Source organism: Ahaetulla prasina, chromosome 8, assembly GCF_028640845.1.
Source record: "Ahaetulla prasina isolate Xishuangbanna chromosome 8, ASM2864084v1, whole genome shotgun sequence".
Classification (NCBI taxonomy): domain Eukaryota; kingdom Metazoa; phylum Chordata; class Lepidosauria; order Squamata; family Colubridae; genus Ahaetulla; species Ahaetulla prasina.
This window is the reverse complement of record NC_080546.1, coordinates 11814925-11834401: the sequence shown is the minus strand read 5'-3', so window position 1 is coordinate 11834401 and position 19477 is coordinate 11814925. Positions and strand designations below refer to the sequence as shown.

At 45.3% G+C, this 19477-nt stretch overlaps 1 protein-coding gene across 1 annotated transcript in view; it reads right to left on the bottom strand.

The window, feature by feature from the left end:
- Nucleotides 1-19477, bottom strand: part of BMP2K (BMP2 inducible kinase) — a 192240-nt gene that overhangs the window by 81431 nt on the left and 91332 nt on the right. The window lies entirely within an intron of this gene.

Here is a 19477-nt window from a genome sequence, read left to right as displayed (position 1 = left end):
CTCTCTCTCTTTCTCTGTGTCTCTCTGTCTCTGTCTGTGTCTGTCTCTCCCTCTCTCTGTGTCTTTATCTGCCTCTCTATGTGTGTCTTTCTGTCTTTCCATCTCTCTCTCTCTTTCTCTGTGTCTCTCTGTCTGTCTGTCTCTCTCTCCGTCTCTATCTCTGTCTCTGTCTGTCTCTGTATGTCTTTCTGTCTTTCTCTGTGTCTCTGCCTCTTTCTCTCTCTGTGTCTCGCTCTCACTCTCACTCTATCTGTCTCTGTCTGTCTGCCTGCCTGCGCCTCTCTTTCTCTGTCTGTCTGTCTCTCTCTGTCTCTGTTGCTGTTGCTGTCTGTCTGTCTCTTTCTCTGTCTGTCTTTCCGTCTCTCTCTCTCTCTCTCTCTCTCTCTCTGTGTGTGTGTGTGTCTGTCTGTCTATCTATTTAACTATCATCTCTCAGATTAACAGAAAACAGAGTTGGAAGGGACCTTGGAGGTCTTCTAGTCCAACCCCCTGCTCAAGCAGGAAACCCTATACCATTTTCAAATAAATTGTTCTCCAATCTCTTCTTAAAAACCTCCACTGTCATCCTCTCTCTGTGTCAATATGTCAATATTCTGTTTCTTTCCATTTCTACTTCTTGGAAAATGGGTCTAACCTAGATAAGATTTTGCCCTAGTCTGCACTCAAAGTTTGCATGGGTGCATTTGACATAAGCTTTGCTGCCGTCTCTTGTCTCGATTCTCCCCCAGCCCTGGAATATCAGGTACGTAAGTTACTCATGCCATAACATCAGGACCTTCTATCATTCTTCCTTATATCAAGGAGACCACAGTGCTATTGACGTCACAATATGGGAAACTTTTTCTCCGGAGGGAGGTGGAAGTTAGAGAAACCACTATCAGCGGTCACTGAAGGTAGATGTTTAACATCAGATCAACGTTAAACCTGTTGGCTCTATAGATTCGCCTGACAACAACAAACCCAAGAATTTGTAATCTACAAAAAGAAAAAGGAAGTTTCCAATTGCTATTGCAACCCTGCGTGATTCAAAAGCATAATGAAATTGCAGCGAACATCAGATGCCAGAGTACATGCAAATAATTTTGTTTTTATAACCAATTTCAGACAGATAAATACTAGCCTCCCTTCCAATTTCCCCCCTATTAAACCGAAGTGTCAGAGAGATTTACAGTCCTCTCAAGTTCTCTTTTCATAGGAACATTCATTTACATAAACAGATAATCCAAGATAAAATTTTCCATTAGACAAAGGTGAAATGGATCAATTTCCCCCTGCCAAGACAAATCTTAAATCTTGAACGGATAGGGTCATTATTACACACCAGCCCCATTTCAGAAATAATGTGGGTTCTAAAAAAAAAAAATAATAATCTGATCGCAGCCATTTCCAGCTTTCCAATTATCTTTAAGAAAAGCTTATTCTGTGGACAATAAAGCACATTATGGCACAATATGATACAGTCCATAAAGATCACAACGTTTTATGAAAGGTTAAAAAGGAAAGCTCAGCACATCTTGGAAATTTCACTATCCACAAAGTCTTCGGTGACTTGACCAAGAGAGCTTGTGGGCAGCGTAAATATTGTGAAAAAGAAAATGTGACATTTGCTTCGGAGTTAAAACACACATGCAATATGAATACATGTTTTCCAATAACTCCTTTAGAGGAACAGATAGATTTACACCCAAGGTGGTTTAAGTATACAATAGAATAACAGAGTTGGAAGGGACCTTGGAGGTCTTCTAATCCAACCCGCTGCTTAGGAAGGAAACCCTATACCCCTGATGGCGAACCTGTGGCACGCAGAGCCATATTGGTGGGCACATGAGCTCAGCTCTATTTTCGGGCCTTCTGGACGCACCAGAAGTAAGGAAACAAGCTGTCTCCGGCCTCTGGAGGGCCGGGGGGGGAGAAGGCCGTTTTCGCCCTCCCCAGGCTCCTAGAAAGGCTTTGGAGACTGGGATGGGCGAAAAACGGGCCCACCATGCCATTGCATGCCAAAAGCGGGGGGGGTCACACGCGCATGCGCAGAAGGGCGGAGTGCATAGAATTATGGGTGTGGGCACATGCGCATGCAACCCCCACCCCGCACTCCTCCCACTTTTGGCACGCGATGGTAAAAAGGTTAGCCATTACTGCCCTATACCATTTCAGACAAATGGTTGTACAGTCTCTTCTTAAAAACTTCCAGTGTTGGAGTATTTACAACTTCTGGAGGCAAGTTATATAATTGATGATTGCTACCATGTTTTCCCAAAAATAAGACTGGGTCTTATATTAATTTTTGCTCCAAAAGACGCATTAGGGCTTATTTTCCAGTTAGGTCTTATTTGGGGGGGGGGAAATACAGTACTAAATGCATCCATCTGGCTGACAATCTTAACTGGGGCTTGTTTTGGGGGCAGGGCTTATATTACGAGCATCCTGAAAAATCATGCTAGGTCTTATTTTCCAGTTGGGTCTTATTTTCAGGAAAACAGGGGCTGCCACAAAGAAGAGGGAGTCGAGCTATTCTCCAAAGCCCCTGACGGCAGGACAAGAAGAAATGGGTGGAAACTAATCAAGGGGAGAAGCAACCTAGAACTAAGGAGACATTTCCTTATGAGCGTTAGAACACTTAATCAGTGGAACAATTTACCTCTAGAAGTTGTGGGTGCTCTAACACTGGGGGATTTTAAAGAATAGAATAGAATAGAATAGAATAGAATAGAATAGAATAGAATAGAATAGAATAGAATAGAATAGAATAGAATAGAATTTTTTATTGGCCAAGTGTGATTAGACACACAAGAAATTTGTCTTGCTGAATACGCTCTCATTGTACATAAAAGGAAAGATCATCAAGAATTCTAAGGTACAACACTTAATGATCATCATAGGGTAGAAATAAGCAATCAGGAAACAATCAATATCAATATAAATCATAAGGATACAAGCAACAAAGTTACAGTCATACAGTCATAAGTGGAAGGAGATGGGTGATGGGAACGATGAGAAGATTAATAGTAGACTTAGTAACTAGTTTGACAGTTTTGAGGGAATGATTTGTTTAGCAGAGTGATGGTGTTTGAGAAAAAACTGTTCTTGTGTCTAGTTGTTCTGGTGTGCAGTGCTCTATAGCGTCGTTTTGAGGGTAGGAGTTGAAACAGTTTATGTCCAGGATGTGAGGGGTCTGTAAATATTTTCACAGCCCTCTTTTTGACTCGTGCAGTATACAGGTCCTCAATGAAAGGCAGGTTGGTAGCCATTGTTTTTTCTGCAGTTGTAATGATCCTCTGAAGTCTGTGTCCGTCTTGCTGGGTTGCAGAACCGAACCAGACAGTTATAGAGGTGCAGATGGCAGACTCCCGTCTGAAATGAATTGAACAATCCCTTGTCTGAAATGAAATAGGCTCTCCTGCTTGAGCAGGGAGTTGGATTAGGTCCCTTCCAGCTCTTGTTATCGCGTAATTCTGAGAAAGAGACCTCCTGGGTTGCTCTTTTTTCTTTTCCCACTCTTAAACTCACCTCACAGGCTAAAATGCACCAAGACAAATTCCTTGTGTGTCCAATCACACTTGGCCAATAAAATTCTATTCTATTCTATTCTATTCTAAAATAAAAGCCAGGGAAAAGGGCCTCATTCCTTCCAAGAACATCAGCAGTTTGCTATAAGCTATCTGTTTATGTGGGCTTACCAACAGTATGCTGTAATAAACCACAGTTAACAAGATGTGAACTCAAGCAGTGAACCAAACCACAGGAATACATCATTATGTTATTGATTAGATAACTCCTAATCCGTGGATTGTCTGACTAGACATCCCTCGGAATGCAGTGAAAATCTCTCATGTATCCATCCATCCACAAATTACAAATATATCATGACTTTGAGCAGGGAGGGGCGGGGTGGGGGGAATTATTTGGATCTTTTGGTGCCTTCCAATCAGAGGTGATATTCAGACAGGACCAATTCGGGTGAACCGGGAATGATGACCTGTGGGTGGGCATGCCCACCCGCCCCGGCGCTATGCCGTCCTATTTAACCATGTTTTCTAAGCTGCGTACATGCGTGCAAGCCACACAAGCGAGCAAAGCGTATGCGTGGAAGGCTGCATACTCACATTTTCAGCGCACGGCGAACCGGTAGTAAAATGATGTGAAACCCATCTCTGCTTCCAGTCAAGTATTAACTCCTGGCAACAGCATGGACAATTCCTGCAGTTTTCTTGGCAAGCTTTTTTTTAGAACCAGTTTTGCCCTTCCTTGTTCTCTAGGACTGAGAAATTGGGTGACTGGCTCACGGTCACCCAATGGGCTTTGCGCCTAAGGCAGATCTAGAATTCACGGAATCCCAGTTTCTAGTCTGGTGTCCTAACCACCTTGCCAAACTGGCTGTCTCTCTCTCTCTCATTCGGAATTAAGCAAGGTGATTTATTAGTCATGTTTTGTCAGTTTTGCTTTCTCGATGAACTGAAACAATGCAAGCGAGCGAGTTTTGAAATGAACATTTGGAACCAGCCTTTCTTCAAGTTCACCATTCTCTCACCCATTCGGTATAGAGACTCCTCGACTTATAATCATTCGTTTAGTGACTGGCACTATAGCTCAGTGGTCACCAATTGGTGGTCCGTGAGAAAATTTTGGCGGTCCCCAGAAAAACTATTTGCATTTTTTATATTGCACTAAATCAGGGGTCCTCAAACTAAGGCCCCTGGGCCGGATACATGCAATTAACATTTGTGTTGTTGCAAAGAGTCTCCTCCTTCCGGGTCTTTTTATGTGGGTTGGAGTGGGACAGAAATTCCAACTTGGGGTCTGCTTCAGCCTCCTGGTGCAGGGCTTTGGGCAGAGGTTGGAGGGAAGCATCGCTGGTGGCGAAGAGCCAGAGGGCCTTGTTCCAGTGGGACTGCATCATGGCCTGGAACTGGCTGACCATCTCAACCCGTTGAGCTGCCTGGCGGCGGTACCTGGCCTTGCACTCTCTCAGGTCTTCCCTCTGCTTGGAAAGCCTATGCTCCTAGTCCTCAGTGAGGTGCTTCTGCTGAGCCTCCTTCTCAGTCAGATCCAATTTGAACTGAGCTGTTTTGCCAACTCTTTCTCATGGTGGCTGCTTAGCTCCAACAACTGCTTTCCGTTGGGGCCCTAAAGAGCCCAGGCGGGCAGGCGAGGAGTGGCGAGCAGAGGCTGGCAAGGTGCCTCTCCACATGAGTGACATTGAGTTGGCCACGCCCACCCAGTCACATGACCATCTTGCCACGCCCACCCAGCCGGTCATTTGGCAGATCACATTAGTGGTCCACAGGATTTAAAATTATGAATTTAGTGGTCCCTGAGGTCCGAAAGGTTGGTGACCCCTGCTATAGCTACAACAGCACCGCAAAAAGTGACCCAAGATCGTTTTTCACACTTACAACTAGGAGTGAAATTCTACCAGTCAGCACCTGTTCAGGCGAATCAGTAGGAAAAAAAAGCTACCAGTATTTCCGACAATCAGCTGTGCCTGCCTGATTTAGATTACCGTATATACTCGAATATAAGCCGATCCGAGTATAAGCCGAGGTCCCCAATTTTACCCCAAAAACTGGGGTAAACTGGGGACTCGAGTATAAGCCCAGGGTGGAAATGAGGCACCCACCGTTGGGGAAACCCTCCTCCTCAGCTGAGAAGGCTGGCGGCCCCCGCCCGCCCTCTCACTGCACCGCAGGGCTTCCCCGTCATCCGCAAAATGTGAAAAAGAAAAAAAACTCGAGATAAGCCGATATACTGAGTATAAGCCGAGGCTTAAAAACAAAACTGAGTATAAGTCAGAGAGACCAGTATAAGTTTAGGACGTTTTTCAGCACAAAAAACGTGCTGAAAAACTCGGCTTATACTCAAGTATATACGGTAGCTAGAAAGCAGGAAATCCTGCTTTCTAGCAAATCTAAATCTCACGGCACAGCTGTTTCGCCCCCCTCGCTGTTCTACTTACCTTCAAACGGCTCTTTTTTCCATGCAAAGCGCACTTTTAGTATTACTGCGCATGCATGCGCAATGTGCATTTGGCACGCAATGCACATGCACACGCAGAATGCATCTGGCGTGCACTGTGCATGCACACAGGGCATGTTTGATGCGCATGACGCATACGCAGGCAGCGAACCGGTAGCAATTTGCGGAGGATTTCACCATTGCTTATGACCGTTCCAGCATCTCCACGGTCATGTGATCAGAATTCCGACGCTTGGCAACTGACTCGTATTTATGAAAGTTGCAGGGTCCTGGGGGGGGGTGCGGGGAGGTATCACGTGATCCGCTTTTGCGGCCTCCTCATAAGTAAAGTCAATGGAGAAGCCAGATTCACTCAACCACCGTGTTATATTAAGAATTAAAATCAGCTATCAGAATCTCAGGGACGCTCAGGGGCTAAGACGCTGAGCTTGTTGATAGAAAGGTTGGCAGTTCAGCGGTTCGAATCCCTAGTGCTGCCGTGTAATGGGGTGAGCTCCTGTTACTTGTCCCAGCTTCTGCCAACCTAGCAGTTCCAAAGCACGTAAAAAATGCAAGTAGAAAAATAGGGACCATTTGGTGGGAAGGTAACAGCGTTCCGTGCGCCTTTGGCGTTGAGTCATGCCGGCCACATGACCACGGAGACATCTTCGGACAGCGCTGGCTCTTTGGCTTTGAAACAAGAGATGAGCACTGCCCCCTAGAGTCAGGAATGACTAGCACATATGTGCGAGGGGAACCTTTACCTTTATCAGAATCTTGCAATCTTGACTGTGCCAAACCATCTTTATACTTTCCTGGTTATCCAGAGTACTCATTCTTTATTTATTGCAAATTTTTGTCAGAGGAAATAAAACGGATTGCCAGATTTTATCAAAAAAATAATAATAATCTCTCTGTTTACACATTACAGAAAATTATATGGAGAGAAATCTGTGCAGGACAGATTGTAAGATAGAAAAGATAAAATCTACTTTTCAGTTTACCTGCCATTTCTGGCTTCTTGAGCACTAATAGGGATCTCTTGAAGCCCACCAACCTTGTTATTGTCTTCTCCTCTTCTATAACTGAAGTCAAAGAGCTGCTTATTATTATTATTATTATGCTTGCTTACACAATTGTGAGCTTTTTTTTTCAACTTTTAAAAGCATTTTTTCGGCCGAAGAAAAAATGCTTTTAAAAGTTTTTAACAAACCCTCTGATGATGGTGCAGCTCAGCTGGGCATGTGTGGGGGGAACAGGGATTTTTGCTACCGGTTCTTCGAACCACCCACTACCGGATTGAGCAAACCGGTCCGAACCGGGAGCATTTCACCCACTGATGTTAAGGAATTGCTCTTGAAGTGGCCCACGGATAAACTGTGGTACCTGGAAAGTGAGCAAAACAAGGGCACAGATGGCCACCCTCTCTGCTCCGTTCTGCCGAGAATGTATCTCTGTTTAAATCGCAGGCATTGTTCCTAAATTGGCATAATAGAGGTTAATTAGCACGTGCTCATTTCAGTGCACCTGGTGGTCATCGTTTGTCCTCTCGGCTGGTGATGCCTTTTCTGTTTGTGAGTCGTAAGCCGGCCTCTCTTCTCCTCTTCTATAACTGAAGTCAAAGAGCTGCTTATTATTATTATTATGCTTGCTTACACAATTGTGAGTTTTTTTCAATCTTTAAAAGCATTTTTCGTCAAGAAAAATGCTTTTAAAAGTTTTAACAAACCTCTGATGATGGTGCAGCTCAGCTGGGCATGTGGGGAACAGGATTTTGCTACCGGTTCTTCGAACCACCCGCTACCGGATTGGGCAAACCGGTCCGAACCGGGAGCATTTCACCCACTGATGTTAAGGAATTGCTCTTGAAGTGGCCCACGGATAAACTGTGGTACCTGGAAAGTGAGCAAAACAAGGGCACAGATGGCCACCCTCTCTGCTCCGTTCTGCCGAGAATGTATCTCTGTTTAAATCGCAGGCATTGTTCCTAAATCGGCATTATAGAGGTTAATTAGCACGTGCTCATTTCAGTGCACCTGGTGGTCATCGTTTGTCCTCTCGGCTGGTGATGCCTTTTCTGTTTGTGAGTCGTAAGCCGGCCTCTCTTCTCCCTCTTCTTGGCCTCATATCTCTCTGATTTCCACACCTCCAAACTTGGCATCCTCCTGACGGACATAACTGCTGCCATCTGAGTTCTTAGACAGCATTAGGGGAGGCCGATCGAAGCCCCGTGCCACACCCTTCCCAAGCTGGTGTCCTCCATGTGCGTAAGGGGCTACCAAATCCATAAATCCAGTCCACCATAGCTAACCCATCTGGAGGGCATCTGGTTGAAGGAGGCTGCTGAATGCTGCCGAGCTAGGAAACGGCGCTGGAATAATTGATCAGGTTTCTTTTCCATTTCCATTTCCCTCCTTCTCTGTTCTCTCGGCCTCGTTATGACTCATCCGCACAAATTCAGACACAAGACACAATTATGACTTTTTGGAACGTCGGCTTCATGGCCAGGCTCGACGGACAGCAGAGACAGCCTGCTGAGCTATGGTGGCAGACAACTCCTCCCCAGCCATGTTATGCACGAGCCCCCTGGCCAGGGGAAGCCGGCTGATTTTAATTTCTGCCCGTTGAAATGTATTTATTGTTTGATGGCCTGCTGGATTACGAGGCTGCGGGCTTGTCAAACGCGCTTGCCAGATTTTTCACACACCCCATCCCAGGTGGAGAGTGTGATAAACAGCCTGGCATCACTTCACATGGAATGACCAATGAAGAATAATATATTTTTAATGGGCAGAATGTTTAATAAACATCTATTCTCCTGTTACTCTAACATTGCCTTTTTTTAAAAAAGGAAAAAGGAAAAAGGAAAAAAAAGGAAAGAAAAGGAAGAAGGGGAATTGCCTTGAGCCATGTAGCTATCCAGCTGAGGGTTTTATAACACAATTTTCTCTCCATCATTAGAGGTTATAACTGTCATTCCAGCTGCTCTTGTTGTAAGATAGTACTTTAAAAAAAAAAAAACAGCACGTTATGGAAATAAAAATTTGGGTTAGTTGCACATGGGGCTTGCCAGGATTCAGCCCTAGAGGTTGCCGGATACTTGGGCATGTGCAGAGGGCCTATTTCACATGCTTGCATCTCAACGTTTAAGAAAAGTTCACGTCAAAAAGCTGATTTGCAGAGAGGCTTGAGATCTAACGCAACGGTTGTGGTTCTTCGCAGAAAAAGAAACAACCATGTATTTGAGATTCATGATCTCCCCAACAGAGATTAGATGATGATGATAATAATAATAATAATAATAATGATGATGATGATGATGATGATGATGATGATGATGATGATGATGATGATGTTGTCCTTCCGTTACCTTGCAACTTGCTATATTATAGATTGACACGATGATCTTAGCAGGTGCTTTCCCTAGTCCTAAAGACATATTTGACAAGTTCTGAAGCAATTCTCATAAATTGTAATGAGGGATATCTCAGTTGCTGTCTGAAGGAGGGAGGGAGGGAGAGAGGGAGGGAGGGAAGGAAGGAAGGAAGGAAGGAAGGAAGGAAGGAGGGAAGGGAGGAAGGAAGGAAGGAAGGAAGGAGGGAAAGAAGGAAGGAAGAAAGGAGGGAGGGAAGGAAGGAAGGAAAAGGAAAGAGGGAGGGAGGGAAGGAAGGAAGAAAGGAGGGAAGGAAGGAGGGAGGGAAGGAAGGAAGGAAGGAAGGAAAGAGGGAGGGAGAGAAGGAAGGAAGGAGGGGGGAGGGAGGGAGGGAAGGAAGGAAGGAAGGAAGGAAGGAAGGAAGGAAGGAAGGAAGGAAGGAAGGAAGGAAGGAAGGAAGGAAATGTTGGTTGATATAGCATTTAAAATCCAAAGTCCACATTTGATCCCAGTTTTGCTGACACTATTCTTTACAGACTAGAATGTACAGAATAACAGAATTGGAAGGGACCTTGGAGGTCTTCTAGTCCACCCCCACTGCTCAAGCAGGAGACCCTATATTATCCTGAACACAAATGTCTGTCCAATCTCCTCTGAAAAACTTCCAGTGATGGTTTTGCCTCCAACTTCTGGAGGCAAGGTGCTCCATTGGTTAACTGTCCCTATTGTCAGGAAGTATCTCCTAAATTCTAGGTTGGATTTGTCCTTGATTAATTGTAACAACATTGCCAAAAAAACACTGCAACAACATTGCCAAAAAGGCACTAAGAGTTGTTAATCTTGTGTAGCTTCTTCGCTGGTAATATTATACTACTAACTAGAGCATGCAAAACATTTGCTAGACCAATTCTCGAATACAGCTCATCTGTCTGGAACCCGCACTGCATATCAGACCTAAATACAATCGAGAGAGTCCAGAGATATTTCACGAGTAGAGTCCTCCACTCCTCTACCCACAACAAAATACCTTATGCCATCAGACTTCAAATTTTGGGCTTAGACAACTTAGAACTACGCCGACTTCAGTCTGACCTAAGCGTAGTACATAAAATTATCTACCACAACGTCCTACCAGTCAGTGACTACTTCAGCTTCAACCACAATGATACACGGGCACACAATAGATACAAATTTAAGGTAAACTCGATTGCAGAAAATATGACTTCAGTAACAGAGTGGTCAATGCCTAGAATGCACTCCCTGACTCTGTAGTTTCTTTCCCACAAACCCCCAAAACTTCAAGCTTAAACTGTCTACTGTTGACCTCACCCCATTTCTAAGAGGTCTGTAATAAGTGCATAAGTGCACCTGTATGCCTACCGTCCCTGTCCTAATATTCCTTTTTTACTTACTCTTTTCATGTATCCAAATTATAGTTATACTTTTACCTGTTATCTTATATATGATTGACAAATAAATAAAATAAATAAAATAAATAAAAATAAAATTTCCATCCATTGCTTCTTGTCCTGCCTTCAGGTGCTTTGGAGAACAGATTAACCCCCTCTTCCTTGTGGCAGCCCCTCAAATCTTGGAAGACTGCTATTTCTGCTCTAAACGCTGTCCTGCAAACTAACATTCTATTTTTGCATCCTATCAAGTAGGAGGAATGTGTACTGACATATTCCTGATGCTTGAAAGCAAAAATCCAGTCATTCTGCAGCACCTTTTCTGATTATGACACCTGAGGTAAAAACTTAAATCTGCTATCTGAACAGAGAGGAGGGATTGAAGATATACCGGTTATGTCTTAACTCAAGGTATGAACACACAAAATATTCCTGCCGCCTCCTATTTTTCCCCCCACATAAAACAACCCTGTGAGGTGGATTGGGCTTAGAGAGAAGGACTGGCCCAAAGTCACCTAGTTGGCTTTCATCCCTCAGGCAGGATTAGATGTCGTGTCCCCCTCCCCCTCCGACGACCGGGTCTAGGAAGTCCGTATCAAACGTGGCAACGAAGCCTCTGCAGCTTGTCAAATTCCTTCGAGGTTTATCAGGGCAGGCAGGAGTCCAAGTTGTGACTTCAGCGATGGAGTCCGATAGCAGCAAACTAGATGAGACTTTGCTTGACTCAAGGTTGGAATGCCACAAGCAGGTCCTTTATATAGGCTGTGGGGTATGGCTCCATGACTCAGCATTTATCCAGGCCTGCCCCTCCCTTCCTTCTGCTGCATCGCCTCTCAGATCTCTGGAAGCTGGATCTGCTGTCAGTAATTCCAGCACATGGCTGGCTTCCTGCCCACACGCTGTAGGAGTGAGGTTTATCGGGTTTGTTTGTTCATTCCTGGAATCCTCTCCGGGCATGGGGCCAGGGCCGGGGGCTGGAGGCATGACAGCCGTTCATCTTCATTATCAGACTTGGAGTCTGATAACAGGCCCGGGTGGAGACGGGAGGGGCCCAGCTGAGAAGAGGAGGGAGGACAAGGCACAACACTAGAACTCACAGCCTAGAACATGTTAAGATACAAGAGGTTTTCCCAGGGATTCTTCCTCCTGCCATCCGCCATCGCCATTGCTGAAAACCCTTTGAAACCTAGGCAGGCAGGTCTTTATCAAATATTATTGACTCCCCCTACAGTTGCAAAGGGTGTTGGTCTGGCAAGGTGAATACAAGTAGTCCACAATTTATGAGCACAATTAAGTGCAAAATTTATGTTGTAAAGTGAGACATTTATTAAGTGAATTTTGCCCTGTTTTACAACCTTCCTTGATAAATTTGTTAAGTGAATCACTGCCGCTGTTAAATTAGTGACTTTTTTCAGTCCCGTTTTAACTTTGAATGGTCACTAAATGAACAGATTTAAGTTGAGACTTCATATACTGTACTTCAGTAGCACCTAAAGAAAGTTCCCCCTCCTAGTGACTTAGATCAGGGGTCTCCAACCTTGGTCCCTTTAAGACTTGTGGACTTCAACTCCTTGGTTGGAGACCCCTGATTGTTGTGACTCGTCCTCCCCTCCTCTCCTCAGCCGGGCCCCTCCCGTCTCCAACCGGGCCTGTTATCAGACTCTGAGTCTGATAATGAAGATGAACGGCCTGTCATGCCTCCAGCCCCCGGCCCTGGCCCCATGCCCGGAGAGGATGCCAGGAGTGAAAAAACAAGCCCGATAAACCTCACTCATACGGTGTGTGTTTCTTTGGCTCAACTGTCAGAGGAAGCCAGCCAGGCGCTGGAATTACTGACAGCAGATCCAGCTGAACACAATTCAAAGTGGGAGGACCCTCGCTTCCGGAGATCTGAGAGGCGACACCAGCAGAAGGAAGGGAGGGGCAGGACTGGATAAATGCTGAGTCACGGAGCCACACCCCACAGCCTATATAAAAGACCTACTTTTGGCATTCCAACCTTGAGTCAAGCAAAGTCTTATCTAGTTTGCTGATATCGGACTCTATCGCTGAAGTCACAACTTGGACTCCTGCCTGCCCTGATAAACCTCAAAGGAACTTGGCAAGCTGCAAAGGCTTCGTTGCCAAGTCTGTTACGGACTTCCTTGACTCGTGTGTCAGAGTGGGAGTGGGACACGACATCGACTTAGATTACCAAGAGAAGAAGCCTTCCCAGTTCAATACTGACAATGGGCTTAAGGTTTTAGACTATATGGAAGAATTTGCTGTCAGAACCACCAGCTTTGGCTTGGTGCTTCGCCGGCGTTCTGTCATCAATGGGGAAAGGAGGGGGGAACAAATGTACAATTTGCTGTATGCTTTTATGATGGGAAATTAGGAAAAGGAAATTGACAATTGAGGAAGAGCAGAGCAGCTTGGAATCTAGATGCCACACTGGCATCTTCAAGGCCATTTGCCCCAAGGGTGGAATTTCACCAGCTCAAACACCTCAGAGTTTCTCATAACATCACGGCAGTGCTTGATTGGCTATGCTCGGACAGACCATGGGAGGAGAGCCAGGGGAAACCAGGGGTTTAGTTTTGTATTGGTGTCGTGTCCCACTCCTCCTCTGACGGCCGGGTCTGGGAAGTCTGTATCAAGCGTGGCCATGAAGCCTCTGCAGCTTTGCCAAAGTCCTGTCAGAGTTCTCAGGGCAGGCAGGAATCCAAGGTGTGACTTCAGCAACCAGATGTGACTTTGCCTGACTCAAGGAATGCCAAAAAGCAGATCCTTTATATAGGCCATGGGGTGTGGCTCCATGACTCAGCACTTATCCAGGCCTGCCCCTCCCTTCCTTTTGCTGACGTCGCCTCTCCATTCTCCGGAAGCGGGGATCTGTCCACTTTTCATCCTCCTGCTCAGCTGCCAGCAATTCTAGCTCATGGCTGGCTTCGTGCTCACACGCTGTAGGGAGGTTTGTTTGCTCAGTCTGTCCGAGCATGGGGCCAGGGCTGGGGGCTGGAGGCATGCCAGGCCATTCTTCTTCACCATCAGTCTCTGGCTCAGATAGCAGGAGATGGGAGGGGCCCGGCTGAGGAGAGGAGGGCGGGCAAGGCACAACATTTGGTTCACAGGAATTTTAGACTCTGCTTGACTCTACTGCAGGGGTGTGAAACTCACGCCGTCACGGCACTGTCACGTGACGTATCAGGACTTTCCCCCCCCTTCGCTAAACTGGGTGTGGGCGTGGCCAGTGCGTGATGCATCTGGCCCACGGGCCGGGATTTTGACAGTCCTGCTTTACTGCAATCAGCATCTCTTATAAAAGTGCCTTTTCATTTCAAATGGAGTCGAGAGTTTTACTTCCTTATGGGATCAGACTGAGGCAGGCCTGACACTTGCATTCTCATTAAATGACTTTTGGTTAGTCACTCTCACACAGGGAGGAAGGAAAGGAAGGAAGGAAAGGAAATGAACATGCAGAAGGAATATGTGAGATAATTCTAACAATCCCTTCTAGATCCTCTTCAAAATACCCTTGTAGAATTGGGGAACTGAATCCACGGTAAGACAGAAGTGCTCCTGTTAACAGCGGGTGAGTTTTAAAGCCATAAATGCTTCCTTCACCAAAAGGCTGTAGAGCCCCAAATATTATTGGTAAGGCTTCTTATAAAAACAGAACAGAAGACAGTTTGTGTCGTGGGGGGAAATAACAGTGGTGGAGTGACATCTGGTGGAAGTTGGAAAGGTAGGATTTTTTTCAGACAACTTGATCCAGTAAGAATCACATAAGATCACTTTGGAATACTAAACTCCTGCTGATCTCAGGGATCAGTTCAATGAACTGAACACTTGAATCACACTTTTGATTTGGAGAAAGATTGTACTTGGAAGTAAAGTCCACACTTTTCTGAAACCCAGGTCGTCCTTGACTTACAACCATTTGCCTAGTGACCGAACAGCACTGGAAAAAGTGACATGACCATTTTTAACATTACGACCGCTGCAGCGGTCCCTGTGGTCATGTGATCAAAATCCGGACACTTGGCAACTGGCTCGTATTTATGACAGTTGTCTAGTGGTGGGTTTCAAAAAAATTTATTACCAGTTCTGTGGTCGTGGCTTTGTGGGCGTGGCATGGCTTTGTGGGCGTGGCTTTGTGGGCATGGCAGGGGAAGGTTACTGCAAAATCCCCATTTCCTCCCGATCAGCTGGGACTTGGGAGGCAGAGAACAGATGGGGGTGGGGCCAGTCAGAATTTTTACTACCGGTTCTCCGAACTACTCAAAATTTTCACTACCAGTTCTCCAGAACTGGTCAGCACCTGCTGAAGCCCATCTCTGCAGTTGTCGTATCCTGGGGACCTGTGATCCAATTTTTTTGACCCTCTGAGAAACGAAGTCTATGGGGCAGCCAGATTCATAGTTCCGTCAGCAAACTGGGTTCTCAATTTACTGACTTCAGAAGGATGGAAGGCTGAGTCAACCTTGAGCCAGTCAGGATTGAACTCATGGCTGTGGGTAGAGTTAGCCTGCAGTACTGCATTCTAATCACTGCACCACCACAGCTCTTAATGGGATCAGCGAGCAAGGTACGATTAAAAAAAAACCACTTTCCAACTTTCATATTTAAAGAATCTAGATTCATCTGCACAGTAGATTGCTAGAAATAACTGAAAACTCCCTTTATGAGACTGGAAACGAAGGAACAGTGGCATCAAATGATACTCCGCCATGTCAGAATATAAAATTGGGCGGGTTACTCGGCACAGCAGGCAGCATAATTTCATTGCAGTTTCTAATATGCCACAACATCTGGCCCTTGGCAGTTACGTTTCCATCTTTTTAGTTCATAGTCCACATTTCTCCTCTAGAGGAGACAGGGAGAAATTTTTAGAAGTTTTGCATTGCTTCCAATGAAAAATTGTCCTATTTGCTAATCAAACACAAATGAGAGATTTATTCTGGTGCAGTGCCTCATAGAAATCAGGTTAACTATTTGGGATTAGATTAGGAACATAGAAGCTATTGCAGGGATGTGTCATGTCCCTGTCGGAGTCTGAATCCAAAGGCTGACAGAGACTGGATCCATTGGCTGTGGAAGAAACTGGGGAAGAGCAAAGTCAGGCTGGGCAGAGCAGGGGAGTGGTAGAAAAAGGGAGAGGGGGTTCAGATGAAGACCAAGGCCCACCCGCTCCTCATCCTAGGCAGCGCAGGGAGGAACGGAGAAGAGAGCAACGTGGGTTGCGTGGCTTACGAGGGAGGAAAGGGACCTGATCCTCTTTACAAGGCACAGGGGCTGATGGAGTTTAAAAGGAAAGGCAAATGGGAGGGGTGGTTGTGGGGAACAAACACTGAGTTTATCTGGTGTTTCTTTGAATCCTGGCATCCTCCCAACTGGCTTGATTTATTGCCGTGCTACTTTACTTGTGGAATTCCTTATTTTGCTTGCCCTGCCGGATTAATTACCTTGTCCTGCCTTTGGATTTTTTGTTGGAAGTTTTCTGCTTACAACATTTGGGACTGAAGTATTGCCAGCCAAAGATTATTACAGGTTGCTGGAAGAGCTCTCTCCAGGCCAGAGAGTTGACAGGGACTTTGGGGGCACAGTGGGTGATAATAAAGGGACTCATGTCGGTTCTCTGGCTGTGTTGCCTTTGTGTCACGCCCCGGGTCATCACAGAATGAGACTGTTCTGGTCAGGCAGAAAAATACAATTTTGCAGACAGGGAAGGGTCCCTACTCCAGTGGTGGGATTCAGCCGGTTTGCACCGGTTCTTGAGAACCGGTTGTTAAATCACCCACCCACCCCGCTATCAAAGTGGATCCTGGGTGCTGCGCTGCAATGAAGAAACAGGCAACAAAGAGGCCAGCGTGTGAGAAGCAGAAGGCCACTTTCCCTCTCTCTTCTCCTGCTCCTCTTCCTTCCGTCGTGCCAGCCACTCCATTTCCCATTTCTCCATTGCTGTTATGGCTCCAGCCTCCGAACCTGGCCCCATGCCCGAAAGTGACTCTGAGAGTGAGAGGGAAGGGCCGGTAAGGCTTACCTCGGGGGCACCAATTCCTTTGGCTCAGCTCCAGGAGCCAGAACCAGACCAGTCGGAGGATGTAATGAGGCCGTCATCCCCCGATTCCTCCCTTCCTCAGGCTACACCTACAGATGCAGCTGATAACCATACCAATCAAGCCTGGATCAATCCACGCTTCAGAAGATTAGAGAGGAGGCGTCATCAAAGAGAAGGGTGGGGCAGGAGCCCCACCCCACAGGATATATAAAGAGTTTTGGGACTGCTCTCAGTTCTACAGGAAGCAAATTAGCTGAACCGTGTCGAAGTGAGCTGAAGTCTTAATCTGTTTGAACTTTTTGGCAGGCAGCTGTGTTTTCCCCCCGGCCAGGACTGATAAGAGATGTGTATCCACTGGCTGAAGGCCAGCTCGTTACTCCAGAGTGAGGACGGAGACAGAACAATTGCAGTGCAGCGCTCAGAATCCACTTTGATAGCAGGCAAGGGGGAGGGGTAATTTAATAACCGGTTTATCCAGGGTCAGGTTGGCCGTCACTGGAGGCTCGTCCTGTATGTGCGGCAGAGCTGGAGGACGGGGGCAGGCCATGCCTTGCACAATGGCCAACCTGACCCTGGGCAAACCGGTTGTTAAATTATCTGAATCCCACCACTGCCCTACTCCATTAGTAACTGATACTCCACAATCAGGTTTCAAGTCATTATATTTCTGTAATGTGTTTAGATCAGTTTTTAATTGTGGCCAGATCCTAAATCAAAACTTGATGGGGTGACCTGCATTTCCCCGCATCCAATTTCTAATCTTCCTTTGCTTTCTCAAAAACTTTTACAAACACATTTAGGAGCAAACTTCATACAGGTAGACCTCAGTTTACAAGGATTCATTTAGTGACCATTTGACGTTACAACGGCACTGAAAAAAGTGACTTACAACCACTGCAGCATCCCATGGTCACCCGATTGAAATTTGGAAAGTTGGCAATTGGTTCATATTTATCATGGTTCCAGTGTCCCTGGCAGTGGTGAAATTCAAATTTGTTTTACTAGCAGTTCTGTGGGCATGGCTTGGTGGGCGTGGCTTAGTGGGCATGGCAGGGAAAGGATACTGCAAAATCCCCATTCCCTCTCCACTCCTGGGGAAAGGATACTGCAAAATCCCCTTTCCTTCTGCACTCCTGGGGGAAGGATACTGCAAAAGCCCAATTCCCTCCCTCTCCCAAGAAGTCATGTCTTTTTTTTTTCCCCTCTTTTCTTTCCCTTTTTCCTTCCCTACTTCCCTTACTTATTTGCTTTTGTATTTCCTTTGTATGTTATCTCAAAGAAGGTGGTTTTTTTCAGGAGGCAACTGGACTTTCTGGTTTGTTTGTTTTTATGATGTTTCGCTTCTCATCCAAGAAGCTTCTTCAGCTCAAGAAGTGAAATGTCTTCAAAGAAAAACCAGGGACAACCATGACCTGAATGACTGAGAAAATCTCCATAGACTTTTGTATATTATATTATAAACGAATAAAAACTGTTTTAAAAAAAACCCCAGTGAATGTCTGAATTGGAGTCCCTGCATCCCATTCATCTCCTACACCAGGGGTCTCCAACTCAAACTCAATTTCTTTAGAATATTTCCCTAGGACGAAGCTTCAGATTTACCTACCTTAAGAGTTTCTCCTGAATATCTTCAGTTCCTTAGCCAGTTGGCATTGCCCCAGCTTGGGCCATTTGATGCTGCTAGCCTTTCATCTCCTGCCAGGATAGGTCACAAATGAGCAGAAGGAATGATTGGGCCAGCATAACAGTGTCACATTGTTCGTTCCAGGGGCAAAGATACACGCTTTTGTGTATGGTGCCAACAGGAAGGCAACAATCTGACATTGAGTTTATTGGTTGATATGGTTTCCTTTTCAGCCAATTGGAGCAAAGGGGAGTTGTATCTTGAAATCTGAAGAACACTGGTCCAATAGAAATGGTGATAAATGGTAACCCTCAAGTTAATTTAATCAATTCTTTGAATCTAATTTTACTAGAGAATCTATATGTCTAGGGAGATTCTCAATCATCCAGGTCATGGTTGTCCTAAAACTGCATCCTAGAGATAGAAATGGTCGAGAAATAGAGATAGAGACAGATAGGCAGAGAGAGAGAGATATGAGAGATAGATGTGTGTGTGTGTGTGTGTGAGAGAGAGAGAGAGAGAGAGAGAGAGGAGAGAAATAGATTAGAGATAAATAGGTAGAAGGAAGATAGATAGATAGATAGATAGATAGATAGATAGATAGATAGATAGATAGATAGATATAGAGATGATAGATAAGAGAGAGAGGAAATAGATTAGAGAGAGAGAGAGAGAGCGATAGATAGATTAGATAGAAGAGAGAAATAGATTAGAGATGAATAGGTAGTAGATGATAAATAGATATGGATGATAGATATAGAGATGATAGATGATAGAAGAGAGAGAGAAATAGATTAAAGATAGATAGATGGATGGATGGATGAGAGATAGATGATAGAGAAAAGAGAAACAGATTAGAGATAAACAGGTAGTAGATGATAGATAGATAGAAGAGAGATATAGATTAGAGATGAATAGGTAGTAGATGATAAATAGATATGGATGATAGATATAGAGATGATAGATGATAGAAGAGAGAGAGAAATAGATTAGAGATAGATAGATGGATGGATGGATGAGAGATAGATGATAAAGAGAAACAGATTAGAGATAAACAGGTAGTAGATGATAGATAG